This window comes from Dendrobates tinctorius, unplaced genomic scaffold, assembly GCF_039654945.1.
Source record: "Dendrobates tinctorius isolate UK_male_01 unplaced genomic scaffold, ASM3965494v1 ptg000189l, whole genome shotgun sequence".
In the NCBI taxonomy this organism is placed as follows: domain Eukaryota; kingdom Metazoa; phylum Chordata; class Amphibia; order Anura; family Dendrobatidae; genus Dendrobates; species Dendrobates tinctorius.
This window is the reverse complement of record NW_027361856.1, coordinates 11,867,357-11,873,356: the sequence shown is the minus strand read 5'-3', so window position 1 is coordinate 11,873,356 and position 6,000 is coordinate 11,867,357.

Below are 6,000 nucleotides of genomic sequence, written 5' to 3'. Positions count from 1 at the left end.
CCGATCGTTCACTTCTCCAGCAGGTGGCGCAGCGCCTGGCAAGCCTACATGAGGTTAACCTGGAAGCCGAGTCGAGAGTGATTCACGTGAGTCGGTACTGGCAGAAGATGACGACCGAAGATGACGTCGAGGCATACCTGACCACGTTTGAACGGACGGCGGTACGAGAAAAATGGCCGAAGGCACGATGGGCTGGCCTGATTGCCCCATTTCTTTCCGGTGAGGCCCAAAAGGCTTATTATGACTTAGAGCCTGAAGCTGCGCAGGACTTTGACAAACTGAAAGCCGAGATCTTGGCCCGGCTGGGAGTGACGACCGCTGTCCGTGCAGAGAGAGTGCATCAATGGACTTATCAGCCGGATAAACCACCACGGTCACAGATGTTCGACCTGATCCACGTGACGAAGAAGTGGCTACAACCCGAGGTGCTGACAGCGCCAGAGATAATCCAGAGAGTCGTCATGGACAAGTACCTGAGAGCTCTACCGCCAGCCCTGAGGAAGTGGGTAAGCCATGGAAATCCTACGACGGCAGATCAACTGGTGGATCTGGTTGAACGTTACTCCGTGGCGGAAGGACTCCGAGACGACGTTACCCCACCTCGTTCTTCATCATCTCCACGTGGAACCGGTAAGACTGTTCCAGGGAGTAGGGGAGATGGAAAAATCCCTAAGACAGTGGGGGAGGAAAATGGGACTGCCCGCAATGCAAAGCCGAGAGTAACGAACTATGGTCTAAGCAAGGGGCCCGTTAGGTGTTTCCGCTGCCAAGAGATGGGACATATTGCTGCGAACTGTCCGGTCACTACTGAACCCATGCAGTGCGACGTCACAGACTCTAAAAACCGCATGTCTATGGTTGCACGGGTAGTGAGTGTGAATGCCGGTCAAAAGGATGCGGAAAAACACTTGTGTGATTTAACTGTTGATGGCAAAAATGTGGTGGCATTGTTAGACTCGGGAAGTGTGGTGACTCTGGTGAAGTCCAGTCTGGTGTCATCCCCGACTGGACCATCAGACAAATTTTCTGTAACATGTGTGCATGGAGACACCTGTTCGTACCTCACCACGGTCATATGCATTACTACTTCCTATGGGTCTGTGCAACATAAAGTGGGACTCGTCCCGGCGTTATTGCATGATGTTATCCTGGGCCGGGATTTTCCCCACTTCTGGCAATTGTGGGAGAATCAGTTGATGCCCTCGGGTAATAGTGTACATGATTCTTCTCCCAGGGAGCGTGTGGGTCCCGAACCCCTGGAAGAGGTCTCCCCGGAAGACTCGGGGGAAGAGTCTGCTGGAAATGACCTGCAGTTCCCGTTTTCAGTCATGGCGGGTGATACGGAGGAGGCCGGGGAAGAGGAGGAGGCCGACAGCCGTCCACCTCCCCGTTTGCCGGATTTAGAAGTTCAGAAAGATGACTTCCAAAGCGAGCAAATAAAGGATCCTACCCTTTCTCAGGCTAGGGCAAATGTAAAAGTGATAAATGGGATTTACTCTATCAGATAGAGAAAAAGGGGGAAGATACGGTGCAACTATTAGTCGTGCCAAAACCCTACCGGCGGCAGGTGCTGGACCTGGCCCACGGACATGTGATGGGAGGTCACCTGGGAGTCCAGAAAACCACCGAAAGGATATTACACTGTTTTGTTTGGCCAGGCATGCATCACGATATTCGTGTATATTGTGAGTCTTGTCCTGACTGCCAAGCCTCTGCACCTAAGCCCCGGTTCTGTAGCCCTTTGGTACCCCTACCTATTATTGAAGTCCCGTTTGAGAGGATTGGGATGGATTTAGTTGGGCCCCTTCCACGGTCTGCACGTGGACACCAATATATCCTGGTCATCTTGGATTATGCCACTCGTTACCCGGAGGCTATCCCTTTGCGTAACACGGCCACCAAGACGATTGCCAAGGAACTGGTGCATGTGTTTAGTCGGGTCGGTATACCAAAACAGATACTCACCGACCAGGGGACCCCCTTTATGTCCAGGGTAATGAAGGAGCTCTGCCGATTGTTACAAATCGAACCGTTACGCACATCCGTGTATCACCCTCAGACGGGTTGGTCGAACGGTTCAATAAAACTCTGAAGCAGATGCTGAGAAAGGTGATAGACAAGGATGGGAAGAACTGGGACTATTTACTTCCGTATTTGCTTTTTGCCATCAGGGAAGTACCCCAGTCTTCCACGGGATTCTCGCCTTTCGAGTTATTGTACGCCCAACGTCCTCGCGGACTGTTAGACGTTGCAAAAGAAACCTGGGAGGGTCAGGTCACTCCGTTTAAAACAGTGATAGATCACGTCACACAAATGCAGGACCGTATTGCGGCTGTTATGCCTATCGTCAAAGAACACATGATACAGGCTCAAGGAGCCCAAAAAAGAATCTATGATAGGGGCGCCAAGATCCGTACGTTTGCACCCGGAGATAGGGTGTTGATCCTGGTCCCCACGGTGGTCAGTAAGTTCCTGGCAAAGTGGCAGGGCCCCTTTGAGATCAAGGAAAGAGTTGGTGAAGTAAACTACAAAGTATACCAGGCAGGTAAACGGAAACCTGAACAGATTTATCATGTAAATCTGATAAAGCCCTGGAAGGATCGGTCTGCCTTGTCAGCGGAGCTGGCCCGTCCTGTCTGCTCGCATACCGTACCGGAGGTACGGGTTGCAGAGACTCTCTCGGAGCAGCAAAAGACTGAGGTCAGGCAGTTTCTACTTCACAACCAAAAGTTTTTCTCAGAAAAACCCGGGCAGACTATGCTAATGAAACATGACATCGTAACGGAACCTGGTGTCACAGTTCACGTAAAGCCTTACCGAATCCCGGAAGCGCGCCGTGAAGCCGTTTCCAGAGAAGTGAAGGCAATGTTAGAGTTAGGAGTCATTGAGGAATCGCACAGTGCGTGGTCCATTATGTACACATCCTGCAATGAGAGAAGCGATGGCCGCGGTGCAGATTCCTACGTTATTCGGTTCCTCTATGTAAGCCAATATAATGTACACGTCCTGCAGTGAGACCAGTGATGGCATTGGTGCAGATTCCTCCGTCACTCGATTACTTTATGTAAGCTCCTATTATGTACAATTCCTGCAGTGAGAGTAGCGATTGCCGCAGTGCAGATTCCTCCATTATTCGGTTCCTTTATGTAAGCCAATATAATGTACACGCCCTGCAGTGAACCAGCAATAACTGCAGTACAGATTCTTCCGTCACTCGATTCCTCTATGTAAGCTCCTATTATGTACACATCCTGCAGTGAGAGTAGCGATTGCCGCGGTGCAGATTCCTCCGTCACTCGGTTCCTCTATGTAAGCCCCTATTATGTACACATCCTGCAGTGAGAGCAGCAATGGCCGCAGTGCAGATTTCTCCGTCATTTGGTTCCTCTATGTAAGCCCCTATAATGTACATGTACTGCAGTGGCCCAGCAATAACTGCAGTGCAGATTCCTCCATCACTCAGGTCATCTATGTGAGCCCCTATCATGTACACCTCATGCAGTGAGACCAGTGATGTCAGCGGTGAAGATTCCTCCATCACTCAGTTCCTCCTTGTGAGCCCTATTATGTACACATCCTGCAGTGAGACCAGCGATGGCAGCGGTGAAGATTCCTCCGACACTCGGTTCCTCTAAGTGGGCCCCTATCATATACACGTTCTGCAGTGAAACCACCGAAAACCACAGCGCAGATTCCTCCATAACTCAGTTTTTCTGTGACAGCCCCTATCATGTACCCTTTTGGCAGTGAGTCCAGCGAGAAAAAGCATACAGATGCCTCCGTCACTCAGTTCCTCTGTGTGAGCCCCTATCATGTACACGTCCAGCAGCGAGACCAATATGGCCGTGATGCAAATTCCTCCATGACTCGATTCCTCTCTGTGAGCCCCTATCATGTATACGTCTTGCAGTGAGAGCATCGATTGCCTTGGTGCAGATTCTTCTGTCATTCGGTTCTTCTAGGTAAGCCTCTATAATGTACACGCCCTGCAGTGGACCAGCAAAAACTGCACTGCAGATTCCTCCGTCACTCGGTTCTTCTACGTGAGCCCATACCATGTACACATCCTGCAGTGAGACTAGCAATAACCGCGGTGCAGATTCCAGAATCACTCAGTTCTTCTGTGTGTGCCCATAGCATGTACACATCCGGCAGTGAGATCAGTGATGGCCCTGGCGCAGATTCCTTAATTACTCGGTTTTTCTCTGTGAGCCCCTATCATGTACACATCCTGCAGTGAGACCAGTGATGACTGCATTGCAGATCCCTCCATCACTCGGTTTCTCTTTGTGAGCCCATATCATGTACACGTCCTGCAGTGAGACCAGCTATAACCACAGTGCAGATTTCTCCGGTACTCAGTCAAAAGGGGAATGAGCTCATTTTTGTGGACAATTCACTGGCCAATTTTTTCGTATCACTGGCAGAAAGATAAAGTAGCTACTTAATCTTTCTGCCAGTGATACAAAAAAAAATTTCTTCTTAACTATGGTGTAAAATTTGCATAAATTAAATTAATTAATCTGCAAATGACTGAGAGTGCGGCTGATTTAACTTTAATGCTAACTATAGTGAGAGCAGGCGATGGCTGACGGAAGTATTCATCAGCCGCCTGCGCTATAAATAAATTTAAAAAAACGTTGTGAGTTCCCCTGCATTTTTGATAACCAGCCAGTTAAGACTGACAGCTGTGGGCTGCAACCCTCAGCTGTCAGCTTCAGCAAGGCTTGTTATCAAGACGAGAGGTGTCCCCATGCTGTTTTTTAAAAATTTATTTAATTAAAAATGCTAAAAAATGACGTGGAGTTCCCCCCCCATTCTTATCAACCAGTCAAGGTAAAGCAGACAGCTGGGGGCTGGTATTCTCAGGCTGGTAAGGAGCCATGGATATTGACCCCCCCAGCCTAAAAATAGCAGCCGGCAGCCATCCAAAAAAGGCACATCTATAAGATACGCTAATTCTGGCGCTCTGTCCAGCTCTTCCCATTTGCCATGTAGCAGTGGGAAGTGGAGTAACATTTGTGGGGTTCATGTCACCTTTTGACACTTATTCATTACTAATCCTATATTTAGATTGTAAATAAAGACACAGCCAGAATAAAGTCTTTTACTTGAACTCAAAACAAACACACTTTTCCACTTTTATTTAAAAATAAACACAATGGTACTCACCAAACACCCATTTCATTGAACCCAATGTATCCTGTAATAATACTAAAAAAAATCCCTCACCTGTCTGACGTTCTGTCCCACTCCGCAAACCATGTCTGGGGATATATAGTTTTCAACTTGGACGGCCCCAAGGTGAGACCGTCCAGGCTGAGAACCACTGAGGAAAGAGCTGCTGTCAGCGCAGCATCAGTGACTAGAAGTGACCTCATCAAGGTTGCAGCAGGTCACTGACGATTCGTTTCCAGCTGGGCTAAACTGCGGTGACCTCAGCACGGTGTGAAAAAATCACTGAGTGTATGCCGGTGAACTCACTGAGCTGTACAGCGGTGAACTCAGTGAATTTTTCTCTCGGTAATGAGGTCATCACAGTTCAGCCCGTCTGGGAACGAAGCTCCAGTGACCAGAGGTAACCTCGATGATGTCACCGATAGGCACTGATGCTGCGCTCACAGCAGCTCACTCATCAGGTGGTTCTCAGCCCGGATGGTCGCATTTTGGCACCATTGAGGTTGAAAACTATTTATCCTCAGACATAGATTACGGTTTGGGACAGAATGTTGGACGGGTGAGGTATATTGTTATATTTTTTATTTTTGTTTAATTACAGGAAACGTTGGCTTCAATGGAATGGGTGTTAGGTGAGTATTACTTTTATTTTTAAATAAAAAAGGAAAAGTGTGTTTTCTTTTGATTTCAAAGAAAATACTTCATACTTGCTGTGTGTTTATTTGCAATATAACTATAGGATTAGTAATGGATAGGTGTCTTATAGACGCCTCTCAATTACTAACCCGTGGGCTTGATGTCACCAGACAATACAAAGGTGAC